Source organism: Mobula hypostoma, chromosome 14, assembly GCF_963921235.1.
Source record: "Mobula hypostoma chromosome 14, sMobHyp1.1, whole genome shotgun sequence".
In the NCBI taxonomy this organism is placed as follows: domain Eukaryota; kingdom Metazoa; phylum Chordata; class Chondrichthyes; order Myliobatiformes; family Myliobatidae; genus Mobula; species Mobula hypostoma.
This window is the reverse complement of record NC_086110.1, coordinates 36313444-36338889: the sequence shown is the minus strand read 5'-3', so window position 1 is coordinate 36338889 and position 25446 is coordinate 36313444. Positions and strand designations below refer to the sequence as shown.

Below are 25446 nucleotides of genomic sequence, written 5' to 3'. Positions count from 1 at the left end.
GCTCTCTCTTTTACTGTTACATTACCCTTGACTTCCTTTGTCAGCCAAGGTTGTACTACTTTGCCATTTGAGTATATTTTTGTTTTTGGAATACGTCTATCCTGCACCTTCCTCATGTTTCCCAGAAACTCACACCATTGATGCTCTGCAGTCATCCCTGCCAACATCTCCTTCCAATTTACTTTGGCCAACTCCTCTCTCATACCACTGTAATTTCCTTTACTCCACAGAAATACTGAAATACTGAAACTAAATTTCCTTTGTTAATCTCTCTCTCTCTGCACTTGTCTTGCCACCTTAATGGTCAAATGACCCGAGTCTCAATCACAGATGTAACCATCTTTGATCACTTCCTTGAACTATTCTTCCTCAAACCCTCCTTTCCTTTTCAAATCCTTTTTTTCCCTGTGTCTTTCTCTTCAGAATACTCTCCCTCTCACTTAAACCTACACTTCCAAAATAGTCAAGAGTCTTCCCAGTCCTTGGTTCTTCAGTCGTCACAACGTTTCTACAGTTGTAGTTCTCCTGAAACACTCTGCCTTCCATGCTGACGTCCTAGCTCATACTAATGCCAGAAGTCTCTCTACTCCCTTCCTTAAGTACTCAGGCTTGAACAGCTCTGTTGATAACTGATTTAATCATTCATCTTCAGATCTGGCTGTATAACTAATTGAGCCTTATTTTAATCTGCAAAATCTCTTCCATATTTCCGGTTCATTTTGGATTACAAAGAGAACCTAAGCATTCTTCCAAGCATGCAAGTTGTTTTCTCAAATATTTTTCTTCTTACCACTCCAGCCTCCCTACAAGGCAGTCATAGACTTATTTGTCATTAAGACCATGACCATCTACCTTCTGCCTTGGAGAATAACCTTCCTTGCCCTAGACCACTGGGGCAAATTTAGAACATGCTGCCAACTCTGGCTCCAAACTTCCAGCTGACTCCAGTTTCTCTTCCATCTGTCCACATACAAAAAGCTAATTCCCAGCATGCTCTGCTCAGCTGTCACAGTTTTATTTTGACCTCCACTGGCTCCCAGATAAGCAATACATCAATTTAAAATTTACAATTAAATTCAGAATCTGTCTGCAGTTTCAGCCCTACACCCCACTAGAATATCTCTCTCTCTAACTGGCCTTTTAAGCATTGAATCGAATTGAATTGAATTGACTTTATTTCTTACATCCTTCGCATACATGAGTAAAAATTTTTGTTACGTCTCCAAATGAACATCCAATGTACAAATTATAGTAATTTGTACTAAATAGTATGTACAGTAAGATATACAATAGATTGGTCAATATAGCTTAGAAATACAATTGTGTCAGTGTAAATTAATCAGTCAGATGGCTTGATGGAAGAAGCTGTCCCGGAGCCTGTTGACCCTGGCTTTAATGCTGCAGTACTGTTTTCCAGATGGTAACAGCTGGAACAGTTTGTGGTTGGGATGTCTCAGGTCACCAATGATCCTCTGGGCCCTTTTTATGCACCTGTCTCTGTAAATGACCTGAAGAGTGGAAAGTTCAGATACACAGATCCACTGGGCTGTCTGCACCACTCTGCGATTGAGGGAAAGTACATTTCCCATACCAGGTAGTGATATAGTCAGTCAGGATGTACTCAGTTGTGCCCCTGTAGGAAGTCCTTAGGATCTGGGGACTCATGCCAAACTTCTTCAACCGTCTGCGGTGAAAGAGGCGCTGTTGTGCTTTTTTCACCACATAGCTGGTATGTACAGACCGTGAGATCCTCAGTGATGTATATATTGAGGAACTTAAAGGTGTTCACCCTCTCAACCCCAGATCCATTGATGTCAATAGGAGTTAGCCTGTCTCCGTTCCTCCTGTAGTCCTCACCACCTCCTTAATTATCGTGACATTGAGGGAGAGGTTGTCTTCTTGACACCATTGTGTCAGGGTGATGACTTCTTCTCTGTAGGCAGCCTCATTATTATTTGAGATAAGACCAATCAATATAGTGTCATCTGCAAATTTAATTAGCAGATTGGAACTGTGGGTGGTGACACTGTCATGGGTGTACAGAGAGTAAAGGAGGGGGCTTAGTACACCTGAATTTAATGAGTTCACCTTAACCCCATCTGCCAATGGGATTCAAGTGAGGGTGACAATAAAGGAGATTTCCAGGGCATTGACAGACTCCGTTGTATCCTCTGTTGCCACAGGTAAATTGGAGGTGAACCATATTCTGGCTGTGAACTTGACTAGAGCTACTCCAGAAGGTTTAAACCAGTTTGGCAGGGCAATATGAACCAAAGCACCAGGTCAGAAAGTGGATGGATGAAAAGGAAGGTAGATGTCATGGAACTATAACTTTGTGGCCATTACAGAAACTTGGTTGAGAGAGGGAGAGGAATGTGTCAGGAAATGTAAAGGAGGCTTGACCCAAAAAATAGGCAGGAGCAGCAGAGATAATTCAGTGGTGAGCAATAACTTTAATAATAAACTACAAAATTATAAGCCACAAGGGACCACAAAACTGAACACAACAGGCAACAGGGTAAACATGAGGAAATCTGCAGATGCTGGAAATTCAAGCAACACACACAAAAAATGCAGGTGGATGCAGCAGGCCAAGCAGCATCTATAGGTAGAGGTACAGTCGATGTTTCGGGCCGAGACCCTTCATCAGGACTAGCTGGTTAGTCCTGACGAAGGGTCTCGGCCCAATATGTCGACTGTACCTCTTCCTATAGATCCTGCCTGGCCTGCTGCGTTCACCAGCATTTTTTGTGTGTGAGGCAACAGGGTAAATGAAGGTTAGGAGGTTGAGGCTGTGCGGTTCGATGAGTTAACAAGGGCTGAGGGTGGGAGCTCAGTTTAGATTAGCTGAAGGTGATGAGTTGGAAATGAGTGGCAGGTGACTCCTGTTAGCTGGGCGGAAACTTGGCAGTCCCTGCCTGTGCAGACCCTACGGAACACCCTTTCCTACGGCCGGCACGTGATAGTGAGCTAGGTGGGTCCAGTGGAACTCCGTAATGAGCGGTGGATGCAAAATGAAACTGGGCGGTACCCAAGACCTCCCCTGTGGGCCATACCCTTCCCAGTCGAGCAGGTGCTCAATACCCATCCACAATGACATGAATCCATCAACCGGCAAACCGTGTACACCGAAGCACCTTCCACCATCCTTGGTTTGAGAGGTGCAAGTGGGTTGAGCGCTCCATCGACAATGGGATTGAGGCAGAGCACATAGAGGTAGGGGATATCCTGAGGAATGGTGGCAGCTGGAGATGGTAAGTGACTGGATTGATGCCATGGGCAACCTTGAACAGACAAATGAAGAGGAGCGAGAGCTTGCAGGAGTTGTTGCACAGGGGCAGATCTCGGGTGGACAGCCAGGCCCAGTCCCCAGGTCGAAGCATTCTGGCTGGGTACTACCAGTGGTTGGTCTGGTGGCAGTAGGTACAGTTGGCAGCCAGGATAGCCCTCCATGCCCTCTTCCAATCATTCTGGCAGCAGCAAACCAGGGCCCTGGCTGAAGGAACCTCCAATTAGCTCCTCTGCAGGGAATGACAGAGGACTGGTAACCCAGAAGCACCTAAAAGGGTGACATAGCAGTGTCAGAGGAGAGGTGTACTTTCTCCATGTGGAAGGGTTAGAGGTGGCCAAGCACTACAGAAACTCTTTCACTTGCTGAGTAGATCTTTCTGACTGTCCATTGATCTGCAAACGATAGCCACAGGACAAACTCACTGAGGTGCAGAGGAGGGATGAAAAACACTGCCATAAGTGGGAGACAAATTGTGTCCAGCCAACACAATGTCCTGAGGGAAAATACCAAGATGACCTACATGTTGGAGAACCAGGTCTGTTGTCGCAGTGGTTGACAGAAGTTTGGGGAGGGCAATAGAGCAGGCCACCTTGGAGAACCGGTCTACCACTGTCATAATCACCATGGAAGGTGGCAGTCCCATGATCAAATGGACGGGGTGTATTGAAGACACAAACACAAGAAAATCTGCAGATGTTTGAGATCCAAGGCAACACTCATAAGCTGGTTTAACTCAGCAGGCTAGGCAGCATCTATGGAAACGAGTACAGTGGACATTTCGACCCCAAAGCCCTTCATCATGATTGGAGAGGAAGGGGAGAAATCAGAGTAAGAAGGGAAAGCGGAGGTAGAGGTGCAAGGCGGCAGGTGATAGGTGAAACCGGGGGTGGGGGGGGTGCAGGGTAAAGTAAAGAGATGGGAACTCAAGGAGCAGTAAAGGAGGCCATGGACTGACACATTGGAATGGGAATGGGAAGTGGAATTGAAATGGGTGGCTTCCGGGAGATGCCGCTTTTTCTAGCAAATGGAGCATTGGTGCTCGGCAAAGCAGTCTCTCAGTCACTGAGGGTAGGTTGTGACATGCTGTCGTACATCTATGATCATGATGGGCCACCAGAACTAGTCCAAGGTTCTGCCTTGGGGTGAAAGGACGTAACCCAGGAAAGAAATGACTGAGGTGTTTAATTAGTGTTTCTCTAACTTATTGGTTTTTAAGGAGATGCTGGAGGACTCAATGGATGTGACAGATATGGCCTTGGGGGTCCTTGGAGAAGATGAGGATGTACTTGAAGTAGATTAACACATACCTGTGTAGCATGTCTTGAGGATCTTGTTGATGAAAGCTTGGAAAACTGGCTGGACAATTGGGAAGTCAGAAAGGCATAATCAAGTATCTGTAGTAGCCAGTGAGTGTTATGAACATCGTCTTCCCCTCATCCCCCTGGCAGATGAGAATCAGGCTGGACTTACTCTGTAGATCCAGTCTGATGAGATCTTGGCCCCTCAGTGTGTTTCAAATGCACTGTCCTTCAAGGGGAGGTTCTTAATGGTGATTTATTGAGACCACAGCAGTCAATGCAGAGTTGAAGCCCCCATCTTTCCTTTTGCCTAAGAAGAATCCTGCTCCAGCTGGGGACTGGGATGGTTGAATGAGGCCATGCTCGTTATTTGAGTCTCAGCAGGGGAGACCTCGCTGTTATGAAAGACCTACATTAGTTACCTGTTTTCGCTAACAGAAGGTGCTTTCACTGCTACGAAAAAAGGCAGCGTGTGATAAAAGGCAGCGTGTGATAAAAAGCAGCGTGTGATAAAAGGCAGCGTGTGATAAAAAGCAGCGTGTGATAAAAGGCAGCGTGTGATAAAAGGCAGCGTGTGATAAAAAGCAGCGTGTGATAAAAGGCAGCGTGTGATAAAAAGCAGCGTGTGATAAAAGGCAGCGTGTGATAAAAAGCAGCGTACACCCGCGGCCAAGCTCCTCCTCTGGAACTGCATTCTAGCCGGCATTGCTTAAACACGTGCCTGTGAGCATCTGTGCTTTATATCAATTTATTTTGAGCATCTGTTAGCAAGCTGAGTTCTACGGTATCGGAAAAGCCTAAAAGAGCTCATAAGAGTGTTACACTTAGCATAGAACTAGACATAATTAAGCGTTTCGATCGTGGTGAACGAAGTAAGGACAAAGTGAGTTTGCTTGTGGAAGCTGATGAAGATGATGTTGAAGAAGTTTTGGCATCCCATGACCAAGAACTGATAGATGAAGAGCTGATGCAATTGGAAGAGGAAAGGATAACAATCAAAACCAAATGCAGTAGCGAACAGACTGAAAGTGAAGTCGTCCAGGAACTGAACGTGAAGCAACTGCGTGAGATTTTCACTGCAATTGACAACAATGATTGCAGAAAAGTACGACTTTAATTTTGAAAGGGTTCATAGGTTTAGGGCATATTTGCAGGATGGTTTGAGTGCTTACAAAGAACTGTATGATAGAAAAATGTGCGAGGCTAAGCAGTCAAGCATACTGTCGTTTTTCAAGCCTTCCACATCAGCCACAGCAGACAACGAACCTCAACCTTCGACATCGAGGCAGGCAGACATAGAAGAAGATGACCTACCTGCCCTGATGGAAACAGACAATGATGAGATGACACCCCAGTGTCCCACCATCCCGACCTCCGACGACTCAGCCTAACGCACCATCATCAGTGTGCTTGCTCTCTTCCCGATTCTGGTAATTGATACTACACTGTACATACATTATTTCTACTTTATATAGGCTGTGTATTTTTATGTGTTATTTGGTATGATTTGGCAGCTTCATAGCTTAAAGGTTACTGGAGAGAGTGGTTCTGCCAAAAGTGCTTGCGCCAAGTGTTTCTGCCAAGAGCGCTTGCGTGAGATTTTCGCTACGGTAGACAGTGCAATAATTGCAGAAAAGAATTTCTACTTTATATAGGCTATGTGTTTATCATATCATTCCTGCTTTTACTATATGTTACTGTTATTTTAGGTTTTATGTGTTATTTGGCATGATTTGGTAGGTTATTTTTTGGGTCTGCGAACGCTCATAAATTTTTCCCATATAAATAAACGGTAATTGCTTCTTCACTTTACGACATTCCGGCTTACGAACCATTTCATAGGAATGCTTTACCTTTGGATGGCAGGGGAAACCTGTATGTCATTGTCTCTCTACTCTGCTCTGGCCCCACTGGACACCCAGAATACGTAAGTCAGGCTGTTGTTCATTGACTACAACTTGGCATTCAATGCTATCAACCCCTCAAAACTTATTGTCAAGCCTGGGCCTTTGTTTGTTCTTCCCTCTGCAAATGGCTCCCTGACTTTCTTACTGGAGACCACAATCTGTATGGAACAAAAGCCTTATCTCGCCCTCCCTGTCCATCTCCACAGGTGTACTTCAACACTGCATCCGTAGCATTGTTCTACTCTCTGTGTACCTATGTGTATACCGCTGTTATTAGCAGAATCACAGATGGCGATGAGGAGGCATACGTGATTGAGAAAGGTCGTCTAGTTCAGTTGTGTCATAATAACAATTTTGTTCTCAAAATCAACAAAGCCTAGGAAATGATTGTGGACTTTAGGAAGGGGAAGTCAGATGAACATACATCGGTCCTCATTGAAAGGTCTGTGGTGAAAAGTGTGAGCAGTTTCAGGTTCTTGGCTGTCAGTATCTCACTGAATCTATCCTGGGCCCTGCACATAACTGTGACCATGAAGAAGACCAGCATCTCCACTTTCTTTCAGGTTTAAGGAGACTTGGCATGCCATTGAAGGCTCTGGCAAATTTCTATAGATGTATAGTACAAAGCATTCTGACTGGTTGCATCATGGCCAGGTATGGAAACTCCAAAGAAAAGCAATGCAAGAAGCTACAGAGAATGATGGATTCAGCCAATTCTAGCAAAGGTACAGCTCTCCCTACCATTGAGGACATCTGCGAGAGGCAAAGTTTCAGAAAGATGACATCCATCATTATGGAGTCCCCAACTGGGCCATGTCTTCTTCACATTGCTGCATGAGGAAGAGGATCTGAAGACCCACACCTCTTGAAATGATCTAAGAAAACCTTAATTCTACCTTGGACTACGTTTCCCTCAACTTGTACTAATGTTTCATGTTTATTTTTGTTCATTTTGTTGTGTAAGTTATGCATCATTTATGTTGTTTGTGTAATTTGTGTAATAAATAAATTTCATTATATAATGCACTGATGCAACAATATTTTAATTTTCAAGGCATTTATACCCTGAGTATGTATGCCCATGACAGCAAACTTAAACTTGATATGAGTATATGATTAAAGGCATTTTACTGAAATTGGAGAGGCCTGGTGTTACCACACCTATACGCAACAAAGATTCGCTGATCTGATTCTGGGAATGCTAGAATTATTCAGAGAGGAGACATTAAACAGGCTGAACCTTTACTCCCTTGAGCTTAGAGTAATGACAAAATAAATCTCATTGAAACATGAAATATTCTTCAGGGGCTTTATAAGGTGGATACAGGGATAATATTTTTCCTAAGCAGGGTATCTAGAACATACTTCGCAGTCAAGAGTTATGTAGTCTGCCATCCATGACTGAGATAAGAAGACATTTCTTAACCCAGAGGGTGGTAAATCTATGCTGTGGAGATTCAATCACTGAATATATTCAGCACAGAGGTTGATAGATTTTGTACGTTGGGGGAATCAAAGAGTATGTAGTTAATACAAGAGAGTGAAAGCTGTGGAAAAAGACCAGCCACGATTTATCGATTGACAGAACAGATGTGAAGGAAATTACAGTGACTCCTACCTTTATTTCTTATGTTTGAGTTCTCATTAAAAATTCCTCTCATTCTTTCAGGGCAATAACTAACGAGCTGTAATGTGAAAATCAAAGCTGATTTTAGTGAAGTCTCTGTGTATGTGATTGTTGAATTAGAGACCAATTTGAAATAATTATGAAATGCATAATTGTAAAACATCTGTAGATGGCTATCCCAGCTTTCCTGGATTCCTAAGCACTTTTTTATTCCTTACTCAGCTATTAATGGTAAGTTCAAGTACCATCTATAAATTTGCTGACGATACAATCATTGTTAGTAGAGTCCATCATGGTTTCCTGAAAGGAAGATCCTGCCTGACAAACCTGCTGCAACTCTTTGAGGAAATTACAAGCAGAGTAGACAAAGGAGATGCAGTAGACGTGGTGTATGTGGACTTTCAGAAGGCCTTTGACAAGGTGCCGCACATGAGGCAGCTTAGCAAGATAAGAGACCATGGAATTACAGCGAAGTTACTAGGATGACTAGAGCATTGGCTGATCAGCAGAAAACAGAGAATGGGAATAAAGGGTTCCCAGTGGATTTCTACAGGGATTGGTGTTGGGACCACTGCTTTTTACAATGTATGTCAATGATTGGAACTATGGTATTAGGGGATTTGTGGCTAAATTTGCTGATGATACAAAGATAGGTGGTCGTGTTGAGGAAGCTGAGAGCCTGCAGAGAGACTTAGATAGTTTAGGGGAATGGGCAAAGAAGTGGCAAATGAAATACAATGTTGGAAAATATATGGTCATGCACCTTGGTGGAAGAAATAAACAGGCGGACTATTATTTAGAGGGAGAGAGAATTCAAAATGCAGAGATGCAAAGAGACTTGGGAGTCCATGTGCAAGAAATCCTAAAGGTTAACCTGCAGGTTGAGTCAGTTGTGAAGAAGGCAAATGCAATGTTGGCATTCATTTCTAGAGGTATAGAATATAGGAGCCAGGATGTGATATTGAGGCTCTCTAAGGCATTCATGAGACCACATTTGGAGTATTGTGTGCAGTTTTGGGTCCTTATTTTAGAAAGGAAATACGGACATTGGAGAGGGTTCAGAGAAGATTCACGAGAATGATTCCAGGAATGAAAGGGTTAGCGTATTAGGAAAGTCTGGCAGCTCTTGGGCTGTATTCCCTGGAGTTCAGGAGAATGAGGGGGGGATCTCATAGAAACATTCCAAATGTTAAAAGGCCTAAACAGATTAGATACGGCAAAGTTATTTCCCATGGTAGGGGATTCTAGGACAAGAGAGCACGACTTCAGGATTGAAGGACATCCTTTTAGAACTGAGATGTGGAGAAATTACTTTAGTCAGAGGGTGGTAAATCTGTGCAATTTGTTGCCACAAGCGGCTGTGGAGGCCGAGTCATTGGGTGTATTTAAGGCAGAGATAGATAGGTTCTTGATTAGCCATGGCGTCAAAGAGTATGGGGAGAAAGCAGGGGAGTGGGGATGACTGGATGAAGTGGATCAGCCCATGGTTGAATGGCAGAGCAGACTTGACGGGCCAAATAGCCTACTTCTGCTCCTATATCTTATGGTCTTATGATCTAATCTCAGATGGAGATGAGAGGGTGTACAGGAGTTAGATATGCCAACTAGTGGAGTGGTGCCACAGCAACAACCGGGAACTCAATGTCAGTAAGACAAAAGAGCTGATGGTGAACTTCTGGAAGGGTAAGAGGAAGGAGCACATACAAATCGTCATAGAGGGATCAGAAGTGGAGAGAGTGAGCAGTTTCAAGTTCCTGGGTGTCAAGATCTCTGAGGATCTAACCTGGTCCCAACATATCGATGTAGTTATAAAGAAGACAGTGGCTATACTTTATTAGGAGTTTGAAAAGATTTGGCATGTCAACAAATACACTCAAAAACCTCTACAGTCGTACCATGGAGAGCATTCTGACAGGCTACATCACTGTCTGGTATGGAGGGGCTACTGCACAAGAGCTAAAGAAGCTGCAGAAGGTTGTAAATCTAGTCAGCTCCATCCTGGGTACTCATTTACAAAGTACCCAGGACATCTTTAGGGAGTGGTGTCTCAGAAAGGCAGCTTCCATTTTTAAGGACTTCCAGCACGCAGGGCATGCCCTTTTCTCACTGTTACCATCAGGTAGGAGGTGCAGAAGCCTAAAGGCATACACTCAGTGATATAGGAACAGCTTCTTCCCCTCTGCAATTCGATTCCTAAATGGACATTGAATCTTTTCACTATCTCACTTTTTTTTCCAATATACAGTATTTCTGTTTTTGCACATTTTAAAAAATCTATTCAATATATGTATACCATAATTTATTTATTTATTATTATTATTTTATTTATTATTAGTTTTGTTCTCTCTGCTAGATTATGTATTGCATTGAACTGCTGCTGCTAAGTTAACAAATTTCACATCACATGCCGGTGATAATAAACCTGATTCTGAATATATTTCTTCCATACCTGGTTAGTTGACTGCAAGAAGTAATTGCTTATTGAAGTGCTTACTTTAGTATGTTACTACAGGTATTAGAAGGTAAGTCAAAGTTATAAGCAGTTCCCAAGGGTGTAATAGGTATTGATAATTAATTTATCAAACAGTGGCTTTGGAAGCACCAGATAAATGAGATCTAATTTCTTCACAGAACCTGTGGTTGAAATATAGTGAGACCAATAAAGTGATTTAGAGATACAGTATGTATAATTTCACATCTGCTGAAAATGTGTGGTGACCCACTTATTTTCACAAGGTGGTGTTTCATCTTCTGGAATGAATGCACCTTTCCCTTGGTAGAAAGTATCAAGTTATATATAGAAACAGAGGCATATATACCGTGAAGTATTATCATTTACCATTCACAATTCACAACCACAGTGCATTTCAGCGGAGGGGCTAGGGAGGATTCGCATGACACTTCCGTGCAATGGATGGCATGTTTAACTAGAATGAACATGGCAGGTATATTCTGAGTGCGATATGCTTTTGACCTGAGAATGTCAACTTTTCACTTCATTTAGCCATAGCTACATGTCAGAAATGCATCAGGCTGGATTTTTCATTCATCTTTCAAAAGTGGAATAGTTTGGAACTATCGTGACATTTACATGGCATATAACGCTGAATTTATGGGCAAGTATCATTGATAACCCGCAACCTTAAAGTGCACTTAAATCATCATCTCTAACTTCACCGCTAGCGCTTGCAAAAGCAACTCCATTACAAACACCATGGGTAACTGCAATTTTTCAGTAATATACCAAGTCATCATCATACAATCTCTACAATTGCACACTTGCTCTCCAAGGTAACCATTCAAAAGCTGCCGGATGAAAACTTTAGTCTAACAGAGGAGACAAAGAACAGGGAGTCAGGAATCAGTCTTTATTATCACTGTCCTAGATGACATGAAGTGTATTGTGTTGCAGCAGCACTTCAGTGCAAAGACATGAATTTACAGGAATAATGAGGTGCTGCTCATGGGCTCGTGGACCATTCAGAAATCTGATGATGGACGAGAAAAAGCTGTTCCTGAATTATTGAGTGTGGACCTTCAGGCTCCTGTGCCACCCCCTAAGGAGAAACAGGTATGGTAAGCATTCTTAAAGATGGATGCTACCTTCTTAAGTCACCACCTCTTTAAGATATTTGATTGGTGGGGCTCTGAGTTACTTGAGATCCAAGGTTTATCCGATCAGTGGAGATATGCATTCCAACCAACACATTAGGGCAATCCATAGGACATTTATGCATATCATGTACAAATGGGCAACATTAACAGGGAAAACAAGAAAGAAATTCATGCAGTGCACCACTTTGTAGACAATTGACCAGATTTCACTGCATTCAAGTTAATGCAGGGGTCTACAAAGCCGGAGGCTGTAAAATGTCTCTTAGAAATCAGAATAAGATGCTGATCAAGATTCCCATCTGAACTCCTCAATCTTCTTGCATTTGGCCCATATGCCTCTGTCATTCCTCTCCACGTACCTGTCCAAATACCTTTTAAAAGTTGTTGATGGACCTGCCTCTACCACATCCTCTGACAAAGTTGCCCTCATGTTCCTAGTAACTCTCTCCCCTCTCACCTTAAACCTACACCCCCTAATTCTTGAATACCTAATCCTGGGAAAAAAAATAACTTTATGCCCCTTATGATTTTATACACCACATTGTCCTACCCGTCAGTGAAAAAAAACTCAGCCTTCTCAATCTCTCTCTATAACTCAGTCCCTTGATTCCTGGCAGCATCTTGTGCATCTCCTCTGTACTCTTTCCATCTTAATGGCATCTTTCCCATAGCAGGGTGACAGAAATTGACCATAATATTCTAGATGTGGATTCATCAATGTCTTGTACAACTGCAATATAATATCCCAATTCAATGCCCTGAATCATGAAGGGCAATGTGACAGAAGCCTTCACTACTCTCTCTACCTGGGAAGCCCCTTTCAGGGAATCATGTACATGTTCCTTCTTTTAACAACATTCCATAGGGTCTTACTATTCACTGTAAAATTCCTGCCTTTATTTGTTTTCCAAAAATAAAACCCCTCACAAGTTATCAAATTAAACTCCATTTCCTATTGCTTCTTTCCCAACTGATCAGGATCTCTGTCAGTCCAGATAACCGTCTTCACTGTCAAGATAACCAGCTTCACTGACACTGCTGATATTTTTTTTTTGAAATATCAACTGCATTTACTGTGAAATTTCACACCTTTAGAAGAAAGTCACATTTTCATTGTGCAAAGTTAGTAGCACAGGTTAGGAATTGTGTATGGAAGAACAGTGGGTAAATCTGTTTCTCATATACACTGTGAAGTCCTGTTGCTGGCTTTTAGGAAATGGTAGCACTTTAGGCCGCATAGAATCTCTGTCCAGTACAACAAGGTGGAAAAAAACACAGCTGAGTAAATTAGTGCTAACTCTATAGGAATGAGCGAAGGAGGATGAGAGGCAGATCAGAATCAGGTTTATTATCACCGACATGTGTCATGAAGTTGCAGTTTAATGCAATACATAATATAGAAGAAAAAAAGAAATAAGTAAGTAAATCAATTACAGTATATGTATATTGAATAGATTAAAAATTGTGCAAAAACAGAAATAATATATATTAAAAAGTGACGTAGTGTTCAGGGGTTCAAGGTCCATTTAGGAATCGGATGGCAGAGGAGAAGAAGCTGTTCCTGAATCGCTGAGTCTGTGCTTTCAGGCTTCTGTACCTCCTATCTGATGGTAACAGTGAGAAAAGGGCATGCTTGGGTGCTGGAGGTCCTTAATAATGGACGCTGCCTTTCTGAGACAATACTCCTTGAAGATGTCCCGGGTACTTTATAGGCGAGTACCCAGGATGGAGCTGACTAAATCTACAACTCTCTGCAGCTTCTTTCGGTCCTGCGCAGTAGGCGCCCCGACCCCCCATACCAGACAGTGATGCAGCCTGTCAGAAAGCTCTCCACAGTACATCTATAAAAGTTTTTGAATGTATTTGTTGACATACCAAATCACTTCAAACTCCTTATGAAGTATAGTCACTGCCTTGCCTTCTTTATAACTGCATCAATATGTTGCGACCAGGTGCGGTTCTCAGAGATTTTGACACCCAGGAACTTGAAACTGCTCACTTATAGAGGTGTATAAGATATTAAGAGGCATAGACAGGACCTTTATCCAAGGATGGAAATGGCTAATGCAAGAGGGCATAATTATAAGATGCCTTGAGAAAAGTATTGGTGGGTTTAAGAAGTATTTTTTTCTTATACAGGAAGTTGTATGTGCATGAAATGTACTGTTGGGGTGATGGTTGAAGTAGATTCATTAGGAAGATTTCAGAGACTCTTAGATTGGCACATGGATGAAAGAAAAATGGATGGCTCTGTGGGAGAAAAGGGTTATTTTGATCTTGGAGTCGGCTGGCACTGGCACTGTGCTGTACTGTTTTATATTCTCTATTCTATACCCCAAAGAAGTATTTAAGACTCAGTCGAAATAAAATTTATTTTGAGAAAAAAAAATGTAAGCACTACTATATGATATAACAAATGCTGTTTGTTTTTTTATATCTGTACAAACTCCTATGAGCTTCTGTGGTCAAACAACAATCATGTCAAGAATGGTTCGTCTGTGGTTGGCTGCTAGCATTAAATGCATATAAGAATATTAGCTTCTAGTTGTATACTTGATTCAATTGAAGACAGTGTCTAGTGCTAAAGACAAATAGCTTTTTAAAAAATCTAGACGTATTCATTTATTCATTTATTGCGAGTATTATTGGTCAGGATAGATAAAATATTTCCATTGAAGATGCCATCAACGCCATCCTAGAATTGTTATCGGACTTTTATGGATTGGAAACTTGTTCAAGGAGGTGCAGTATATTTTAAACAGAACATGGAAGGGGAAAGAGAAGATCAGACATGATTCAATTCTAAACTGTGAAAGCCATGGCCCCAGCACTGATCCTTGCATTAGCCATAGTTTCCCAAAACAAACATAACCCATTTATTCTTACTTCTCTCTAATGAGCTAAGTAGTCTTCAGTCCACTCCATTATGCAATACTTAATCCCACATGCTCTAATTTTATTTAAAGCCATGCTTTGTACTATCTTATCAAAGACCCTTGAAAGTCCAAGTGCACTACAATCACTGGCTTCTTTTAATCTATTCTGCTAGTCAAGTATCTCAAATATTTTGTTTTCTTTTATCTTTCTACCTTGTCTTTACACAATCTTATTCTTATTCCATAAGTGACTTCTTCCATAATAATATATTCTATATTTTCCATATTACTGTCATCAGGCTAATTAGCTATACATGCTCATCCTTCTTTTTCCTTTCTTAACGTTTCTGTAAATCTATGGAATGATGAAATTAAAAGCAGTGCAGCCATTGTTTCCATAGCCACCACTTTCAAAAGCTTGTTATGCAGGACATCAGGTTCTGGAGATTAATCAATTTCTAGTCCCATTAATTTCTACAGTACTTGTTTTACTTGTTAATACTAGTATCCTTCACTTCCTTATTCACTTTACACTTCTTGTTCTTTATTATTTCTGGGGGCTTTGTGTGCCTTCTTCAGCAAAGACAGGCACAAAATGCTTGAATAATTTGTCTGGCATCTCTTTGTTCCCCAACATAATCTTTGTATTGTTTGATAAGGGTGAAATGTTAACTTTTTCGATACATACAGAGCATTGTGGTCATTTTTTATGTTCCTGTGAGATTATAATCATATTCTTTATCCTTTCCTCTTCAATGTCTTCTCTTTTGCTGAATTCTGAAATTTTCCAGTTCTCAGGGGTGTTGCTTTAATTAGCAATATTATAAGCCTTTTCTTTTGATCTAATACCATCATTCTCTTTTCTTGTTTTCCACTGTTGTTAGACTCGTGTCTTAAAAGATAATATATATTTATTGTCTGATAGATTCTAATTCCTTAAATAATAGCCATTGCTTACCTGCCATCATATGAATCTGTCACCATCCTGATCATTATTTCCTCAAATTCTCCTAATTCCTTTTTCCCCGTGTTCTCCTGGGCTCCTTGATTGTGACACCTGATTCTCATCTAAGACCTGCAGCATAAAGACCTCAGCTTTGCATCCACTCATCGCCAGATCATTGTTTTAGCCAGTGTGGTAATTCACATTCCCGGCCGCTTAGGATTGTGTATCCTAAGTCTTGCTTCAGTACCGAGGTTTACCTGTGTAACTCTGTCTCTCCGTGTCAAGATAAGTTTTGTCTGCCGCTTGCCTTTCCTGTTTGCCATTCAAATTCAGCAGCATTCCATGTCAAGATCCAAATTGCCTGCCGCCTGTCTCCTGTTTGCCGTACAGCTCCAGCCACACTCACGCCCTCGTCTGCATCCTAACTCTAGCTCCATGCCAGTGTCCTGCGTTTGGGTTCACCCTGTTCCTTGCAAAAGAATCTAACTCATGTTGTTTGTTTTAATTCAATTTAAGACTGGTTTTGGATTGAATTCAAACACTTTTAATCTTAATATGAATACAATAATGGAATTATTATTCTTCGCTAAAGATCTTCTAACTGTAAAATTATTTGTTAACTCCTCTTGTTGCACAATAATCATCAGAAGTCATCTGTTCCTTAGTTGGTCTGTCAACATTTTGCTTATAAAAACATCTTATATATATTCTATTCTTTTATTCTTTATGCTCTTACGACTAATTTGCTTTACCTGTCTGTATGTAAAATAAACATTCCCATGAATGGAGCCTTAATACACTCCAACAGTGTTTTCTGCCACATCCTGTTTATTGGCTTTAAGAATAAAATACCACAGCGCAATAGCAAAAATACATTCCATTCATCAAACCTCTTCCATTAATTAATAAATCTAAGGATATTGGATTAATTTGCTGCTTGATCCTGACTGAGTTTTTGTCAAGAAGTACAAGTGTAAATAATGGATCTTCATTGTCAGTGTTTCTGCAAGCCTCATTTTTGGAATCACTCATCAGCTTTAACACACATGGCTATCCCTTTTCATCAAAAGTAACCGTTTCTTCAGCAGAAGATTTCAAGTAAGATTGATAACATCTGCTGAGACTCGATGTTGCACGGATCACCTTGTAAGAATCAGACCAAGAACAGGACATGGCTACAACCAGGACCTAGTTTAATTTGCACTTAGTTTATGGAACCACGCTGGAATATTAATGGTTGTATAAACCTGCCCAGGCTTATTCCCCACTCTCATCCTGAGAGCAGTCAATCCCATGGGATTCCCATCATCTACAGGATCCCATTCAATTCACATGCAATACTGATCTGGAAATAGAGTATTGTTCTGTCATCAAAGTTGTGTCTAAATCTTGAACGTTTCTGCCCAACAGCGCATTAATAGAAGGCTGTTAGTAATTCCATAAGGAAATCACTCTTACCTTTTTTTTAGGGATAGTTGAAGATGCAGATTAAATATGACCTTTTAAATGGCATCCACATCACATTAATGAGTATTACAGACATGGAAAAATCATTGCAAATCTTCAAAGCATATATGTTACATCTACTTTATGTTGCTAGCCCTAATTACAGAGAGTTTGATGCTGTGAATTATTGCTAGGATGTGAAATATTCTCTAGAGATAACATCCATTGATTAATAATATAAAGATGTAAAGTTCATTGAAAATTGTGCTTAGAACAGCCAGTGATGAATACCAATTAAATACATAATTTAACATACTATCCTTTGAACTTACCTTACAAAGGATCACCTTTAACATTCTTCATCCAATAAAAGCAATCCCTTTTCATATTATAATACTCAACTCTTTCAGGTCACTTTTCAGCAAGTGACTTATTACTGAACAAAAGGCATATTGGCGAACAGGAGAAAATCTTCAGATGCCAGAAATCCAAAGCAACACACACAAAATGCTGGAGGAACTCAGCAGTGTCAGTGGAAGAGAGTAAACAGTCTACGTTCCCGGTCGAGACTCTTCATCAGGAGTGGGGAAAAAGATGAGAAGTCAGAGTAAGAAGGTGGGGGGAGGGGATGAAGAAGTACCAGGTGGTAGGTGACAGGTGAATCCAGGAGAGGGAGAGGGGTGAAGTAAAGAGCTGGGAAGTTGATTGGTGGAAGAGATAAAGGGCTGGAAAAGGGGGGTATCTGATAGGGGGTGGCAGAAGATCACGGAGGAAAGGGAACGGGAGGAGCACCAGAAGGAGGTGATGGGCAGGTAGGGAGATAAGGTGAGAGAAGGAAACAGGAATAAGGAATGGTGAAGTGGGAGGGGCAATTACCAGAAGTTTGAGAAATCAATGTTCATGCCATCAGGTTGGAGGCTACCCAGGCGGAATATATGGTGCTGCTTCTCCATCCTGAGTTTGGCCTCATTGTGGCAGTTGAGGAGGCCATGGATTGATATATTGGAATGGGAAGTAGAATTGAAAAAGGAGGCTACTGGGAGATCCCACTTTTTCTGGCAGACAAAGTGTAGGTGCCTGGGAAAACAGTCTCATTTCTGATCATTTTAGTGATATTATTTTAAAGGAAGGAATGTTTAAATGCTTCCATTGAAAAGAGGCAACCACATGTTTTCTCCTTACCACCACCACCATTACCAGATGGGAGAGATAAAGACAAAACAGAAATAGCCCTGTGCTGACGAGCGACCACCAAAGTTTTGCATGCCTTCCCAAGTTTGCCTAAAACTTCTCAGTCCACAATATAGTTTTATCATTTTTTTAATTACAGAATATATAACATGATTTTTACTGAATGATGGGGTATATTACATCAGTTTGACCCCTTGAATATATAACACAATCGCAGCTACCACTTTTCTCCTGCTATACATTATGCAGTGGAAATTAAAGACTGAAATGAATATGGAAAATTATTCAGAATATCCTGCTTCACACTGAAGACATGTGAACCAACACCTGAAACAGTAGGGGGCTTCATAACAGATCAAAGTGATCACAGCATAACAACAAAAATATGCAGAACTTGAATATATTGCGACAGAAAATTGTTAATTGTCAAGGATATTTTCAACCTCTCAATGCTGCAGGTGGAAGTTCCCACTTGCTTCAAAAAGGCAATTATTATACCAGTGCCTAAGAAGAATAATGTGGGCTGCCTTAATGACTATCGCCCGGTAGCACTTACATCGACAGTGATGAAATGCTTGGTTCTGACTAGACCGAACTCCTGCCACAGCAAGGACCTGGACCCATTGCATTTTGTCTATCGCCACAATAGGTCAACAGCAGACGCAATCTCAATGGCTCTCCACACAGCTTTAGACCACCTGGACAACACAAACACCTATGTCAGGATGCTGGTCATCGACTATAGCTCAGCATTAAATACCATCATTCCCACAATCCTGATTGAGAAGTTGCAGAACCTGGGCCACTGTACCTCCATCTGCAAATGGATCCTCGACTTCCTAATCGGAAGACCACAATCTGTGCGGATTGGTGAAAACATTTCCTCACTGACAATCAACACTGGTGCACCTCAGGGATGTGTGCTTAGCCCACTGCTCTACTCTCTATATACACATGACTTTGTGGCTAGGCATAGCTCAAATATCATCTATAAATTCACCGACAATACAACCATTGTTGATAGAATTTCATGTGGTGACGAGAAGGCATACAGGAGTAAGAGACACCAACTAGTGGAGTGGTGTCGCAGCAACAACCTGACACTCAATGTCAGTAAGACAAAAGAGCTGATTATGAACTTCAGGAAGGGTAAGACAAAGGAACACATACTGATCCTCATAGAGGGATCAGAAGTGGAGAGAGTGAGCAGCTTCAAGTTCCTGGGTGTCAAGATCTCTGAGGATCTAACCTGGTCCCAACATATCGACGTAATTATAAAGAAGACAGCGGCTTTTCTTTATTAGGAATTTGAAAAGATTTGGCATGTCAACAAATACACTCAAAAACTTCTATAGTTGTACTGTGGAGAGCATTCTGACAGGCTGCATCACTGTCTGGTATGGAGGGGCTACTGCACAGGAGCTAAAGAAGCTGCAGAAGTTTGTAAATCTAGTCAGCTCCATCTTGGGTATTAGCCAAAGTACCCAGGACATCGTTAGGGAGCAGAGTCTCAGAAAGGCATTATTAAGGACCTCCAGCACCCAGAACATGCCCTTTTCTCACTGTTACCATCAGGTAGGAGGTATGGAAGCCTGAAGGCACACACTCAGCAATTCAGGAACAGCTTCTTCCCCTCTGCCATCCGATTCCTAAATGGACGTTGAATCTTTGGATACTACCTTAATTTTTTATTTCTGTTTTTTCACTTTTTTAAAATTTATTCAATATATGTAATTGGCTTACTTGTTTATTTATTATTTTTTTATTTTATTTATTATTATTTCTTTTTTCTCCACTAGATTGTGTATTGCATTGAACTGTTGCTGCTAAGTTAACAAATTTCACGTCACTTGCCGGTGATAATAAACCTGATTCTGATTCTGATTAATTGGAATATCACAATCAAAGTAATTTGTTTTAAAATAACTCTTAATCTTATCAAGGAAAAGATGGTTAGTGCTTGTAAATGGAATTCGTTCTCCTCCCAGGCACCCTGACCATTCACAGACCAGGTACACACCACCACACCTAATGTAATGCTCCCCATTTCATATATGGTTCACCCTCAGGCAAGTACCCTACTAAATCATAGTTGCATCAGTTTCCCATACCTATGGAAACTTGGGTTGGCTAATTATTTCCAAAGTGTAAGGCACCTCTCAGAGAACTGGACCAAGGCCACAGAAAATTATTTGATGTGGGATCCTTGCAGATCATGAATGCACAGTATATCAGCCATTTAATCTAGGTTGCATGTGAACCAAATCAAGAGTCTAAAGGCAAATGGCTAATTCACAGTACAGACTAATTCCTCAGGAATTCTGTCACGTTTACTTAAAGAATCTGAAAATAAATGCTGTAATATTTACACAGCCATTTTTATTGAAAGCTTTCAAGCAATGAAATTTGATCTGTTTTTTCGCAGAACGGCAAGTTGTCCTTGTGTTTGTGCTCAGAGAGTCGAGCTCTGGCTTTGAAATCATGAAACATCTGTTGAAGGCTTATGGATCAGTCATGAGCTGCAAGTCGTTTATCTCCCATTATCCACTATTGCATCCCTTTCAGGACTTCGTAAGTGATTCTAAAGCACGAAGTGTCTAATCTGACATTACTAATTATGAAGTAGAGTTCATACATTTCTTCGATGTAATTTCACGTGTTTAGATTTTAAGAAGAGAAAATATCAAATCTCTTCTTTTCTACTATTATTTAAAACAGGATAACATTAAATGAAAGAAATCAAAAAGACAAGCATTAATCAAGACAAGATGATGTACAGACTCTGCTATAAGCACTCTGCTGTGTCAAGTGCCCCTCTGTGGTTTGCAATACAATATTTGGCAACGCAGTACATGTTGAACTATATTTCCAAAAGTCACATCATATTAATACTACTTCTTTGATACTGTTTTGGTGATGGGCAATACAAATCTCTGACAGATTTAAGTTTGTTTTGCTAATTACATATGTGTGAATGTGAGACCTCCATGGGCAGAGCTGACCATGGATATTGTGTCCTAGATGTCTAGATATGCAGCCCAGGGAAGTATGATATGGAGAGCAAGCTGTTGCCCATGTAACAAGCTCCCCCTCTCCATGCTCCTGATGAACCCAATGGAACGGCAGAGACCGATACAGTTTGGTACCAACGGCATTGCTGGAGTTGCCAGTCAGCATTGAACTCAATGTAGGACTGCCTTAGGGACTCCAGCTCTGGACTTTTCCCTCAGGTTTTCCTCCCAAAGCCTTCCTCACGAGTGGGTATAGCCGCAAGGCAGCAGAGGTTTGAGATCAGAGTTTTCCTTCTCCTGGGTGAGCTGCTGACTAGCCTCACCTGCCCAAAGTGACTGGTTTTAAGGTGCCAGTAACCTGCCTTTGCCCCTTCGCCTTTCAGTAGAAATGGTTGCACCGGGCTTGGTAGCTAACCACTCCTGAAGGCCAGGAACTAGAGTTGGTTGTCAGAGGCTGTTTGAGGTGCATGCCATAGGAAGCAATTAATAGATAGTGGGAGCTTTTCCCCATTCCCACCCCTGGCTATAACAACCTGATGGAACCAATTACAGATAGCATTTTGCTTAATAACTATCTCAATGTAAGTTTGGTCTCGGCAGCTGCTAACTAACAACCATCAACCTCTGTGCCCCATACTAAACGCCTTCTCACTATTTAGCTTTATCTTGGACCTTCAGGCCAAAGACTGTTCTGACAGGGCTGCTGACATTGCCAGGAACACGTTGTGCACTTATTTTAAACCCCATTACTAGCTTTAAATTCCAGAGAGAGTAATTATAAATAGTGATCGGTACATGCCGGTATTTCATAGATATATTGTCAAGGAACCTTTTGAAGTAACGGAAACACTGTTCACTGAAATAGCAAGAATTACTTTTCAAGGTATATGACAAGAACACAATCAGCAGATTTGCGCCATTTCGAAGAGGGAAAATAAATGTGCCATGATTGTCCACAGATTAGAACTTTATGTTGTGAGTTTCTGCTCCTGTCATGAGGCCTTGCCAGATGTAAGCTAATTTTATGAAGATGAGAATGCGTGATTTGCTGTTTTTAATATATTTTATGATACCCAAAGGTCACAAGTGCCAGGCTGTTGCCAGCCTTTATATTTCCTTAAATGCCATTGATATACATTACGATCTGTCCCACATTAGACATATAATCTAAGAACAGTACTGAACAAGCAATAATGCCCAGTCTATGTCAGTTGACTGCATAAAGCAATATGGTAGTTCCCATACATATTGAAGCATTACTACATTTTTCTTTTGCTCTCAATGTGGATTTATGTGCACTTTTTTTTGTAACTGGTCAGGTCTGATTTTTATTTCTTTTTATTCTTACAAAGTTTAGCTGTCAGCTGCTATTTTATGTGCAAGCAAAGATGGCAATGCTTCAGAAGATTTCAACAGTGCTCCTGGATTGGAAGAAGAAAAATACAGTTCTTAAGAGATATGAACATTATAAACGACTAGAGCTCAAGCTTACTTTAATTTTTCGTGATGGAATCTTAAAGTACATCTGCTTTGTCAAAGCACAATATGACAGCATTTAAAAGTAGCAAAAAGGGATCACACGGAGAAGCAAACAAAGCATCACAGCTCCAGAACGGTCCCAGGAAACACGGAGAAAAATAAAGATGGGTTTATTCCATGTCAACTGAAATAAATTGTCTTGAATATAAAGCAGAAAACACATTTAATGCTCAGCTCTGACATCCTTTGACAATGCACAGTTGAGGCAGCAAGAAACTATTTGAACACTAGCTAACATTTCAAAATATGAGCAGGAAAATTAAGCAATATATTTGCAATAAGTTATTTTTAAAAATAATATAATGGTATTCTGAATAATCTTAACATGTTCCATATAATTTTCAATGAAAAAAGATCTATACTTCTGATAATTCTATTCCTTCATTTTTGCATTCTGAGTTTCTCTCATATTCACATTCTCTTGGACAATTCATGAAACTAATTGCTATCTATTATAACTTTCACCCTTCTCTCCCCTGTCATTCTTCCCTTATTTCTGCACATCTTTCTTTCCATCTTTATTGCCTTGCCTGTTTCTTTTCCTTTCATCTATTCTCTCCATACATTTCTCATTCCTCTTGCTTATTTCTGTCCTTTCATTCCCTCTTTCTTGTTTTCATTTCCCTTTAGCTCTCCAATCCACTATTTAATCACTTCTCAGCTTCTATATTCTTTACTCTAAGAAGATTGAAAATAGGAGTATTTACAGGTCCATATCGACCCTCAAGCTTGCATTATTATTCCCGTAGAATTTGATTGATCTGATTTTAGCATCTGCTTCATTTTCCTGTCTCATGCCATAACCGTTTACTTGCATATACACTGTAGTTCAATCTTCTAATCTCAGCATGAATATTTTCAACAAATCCACCCCTGTCTGGGCTAGCAAGTTCCAAAAAAATCATGCTCCTCTGAGTCTAACAGATAAATCCTCCTCACCTCCCTCCTCAAGGAGGAATCCCCCCAGTCCAGTTCTCAGCTCCCCCATCAACATCCTTTCCGCTTAGAGGGATATAAAGTGTTAGCTCGTGGTAATGCAACAATTGCAAGCATCAAACGATTACAGGCCAAGAAAAATAATGTTCATATTTCAGGCTTATTGAAAATTTTTAAGTAGTCTAACAATGCACCAAGAACCAACAAAGTATTACAGGGAGACTTTTCAAAAAGATCTAAAGTCAGGAAGTGAGTACAAAATATGGTCCACACTGTGGCACGTTTGTAGTGCTAGTGATAAAAGACAAATTTTACTTCCAAGTTGAACACTTTGCATGTATACCCTCACACTGATATTGGGATTGGAATTATTGCAGAACTTTTATTGCAGTTTATATTACAGGAGAGTTCAAAGTAAATTTATTATCAAAGTACATATATGTCACCATATACAACCCTGAGATTCAGTTCCTTATGGGCATACTCATTAAATCCAGTAGTCATAATAGAATCAATGGAAGATCACACCAACGGGGTAGACAACCATTGTGCAAAGAACAGCAAACTATGTAAATACAAAAAGAACGAAGAAAAACAATAATAATAAATAAATAATCAGTAAATATCGAGAACATGAGATGAAGAGTCCTTGAAAGTGAGTCAGTTGGTTGTGGGAACAATTCAATCATGAGGCAAGTGAAATTGAACAATGTTATACCCTCTGGTTCAGGAGCCTGGTGGTTGAAGGGTGACTGACAACTGTTCCTGAAGCTGGTTGTGTGAGTCTTGAGTCTTCTGTACCTTCTTCCTGATGGTAGCAGCAAGAAGAAAGCATGACCCGAGTGGTGGGGGCCCGATAATGGATGCTGCTTTCCTGCGACAATGCTCTGTGTAAACGTGCTCAATGGTAGAGAAGTCTTTACCCGTGAATAAATGGACTGTATCCACTACTTTCTGCTGGAATTTTCATACAATACATTCATGTTTTCATACCAGACCATGACACAGCCAATCAATACACTCACCACCAAATATCTAAAGAAGTTTGTCATAGTTCTAGACGTCATGCCAATTCTTTGCAAACTTCTAAGAAAGTAGAGGCACGGCCATGCTTTCTTGGTAATTGCACTTACTTGCTAAGCCCACGTCAAAACCTCTGAACTGATGACACTGAATACTGAACACTGAATCTATTTAATACTGTTTTTCTATTACTGTCTTGTTTTTATCTACTGCTTTATTTAATTGCCTGAGAGGAAGCCAAACAGAGTTTCATTGTACCTATGTATAATGACAATAAAGATCATTCAATTCAACTTAAAGTTGCTGACTCATTGCACCTCTAATCCCCCGATGAGGACTGGCTCATACTCCACCAGTTTACTCCTCCTGAAGTCAATACTCAGCTCCTTGGTCTTGCTGACATTGAGAAAGAGGCTGCTGTTTCACAACTCTGCCAGATTTCCAATCTCCCTCCTATATGCTGATTCATCACCAGCTTTGATCAGACAATGGCAGCGGTGTCATCAGTAAACTTAAATATGGCATTGGAGCTGAGCTTAGCCTCACAGTCATAACTATAAAGTGAGTAGAACAGGGACTAAGATAGAGCTTTGTGGTGCACCTGTGCTGATGGAGATTGTGGAGGAGATGTTGCCTATCCAAACTGACTAGTGTCTGCAAGTGAGAAAATCAAGAGACTTAATTGCACAAGGAGGTATTGAGGCCAAGGTTCTGAAGCTTATTAATTAGTTTTGAGGGA

General features: G+C 40.8%; 1 long non-coding RNA gene across 2 annotated transcripts; it reads left to right on the top strand.

The window, feature by feature from the left end:
- Window positions 1-5387: 5387 nt before the first annotated feature.
- LOC134356495 (uncharacterized) lies at window positions 5388-25062 on the top strand. 2 transcript variants are annotated; one of them, XR_010020370.1, is made up of 3 exons: window positions 5388-6020; window positions 20624-20769; window positions 22567-25062. It is a non-coding gene; the product is annotated as an uncharacterized LOC134356495 (long non-coding RNA). The 2 variants fall into 2 exon arrangements; XR_010020369.1 differs by having other exon boundaries at window positions 22562-25062.
- The last annotated feature ends 384 nt before the right edge of the window (window positions 25063-25446 follow it).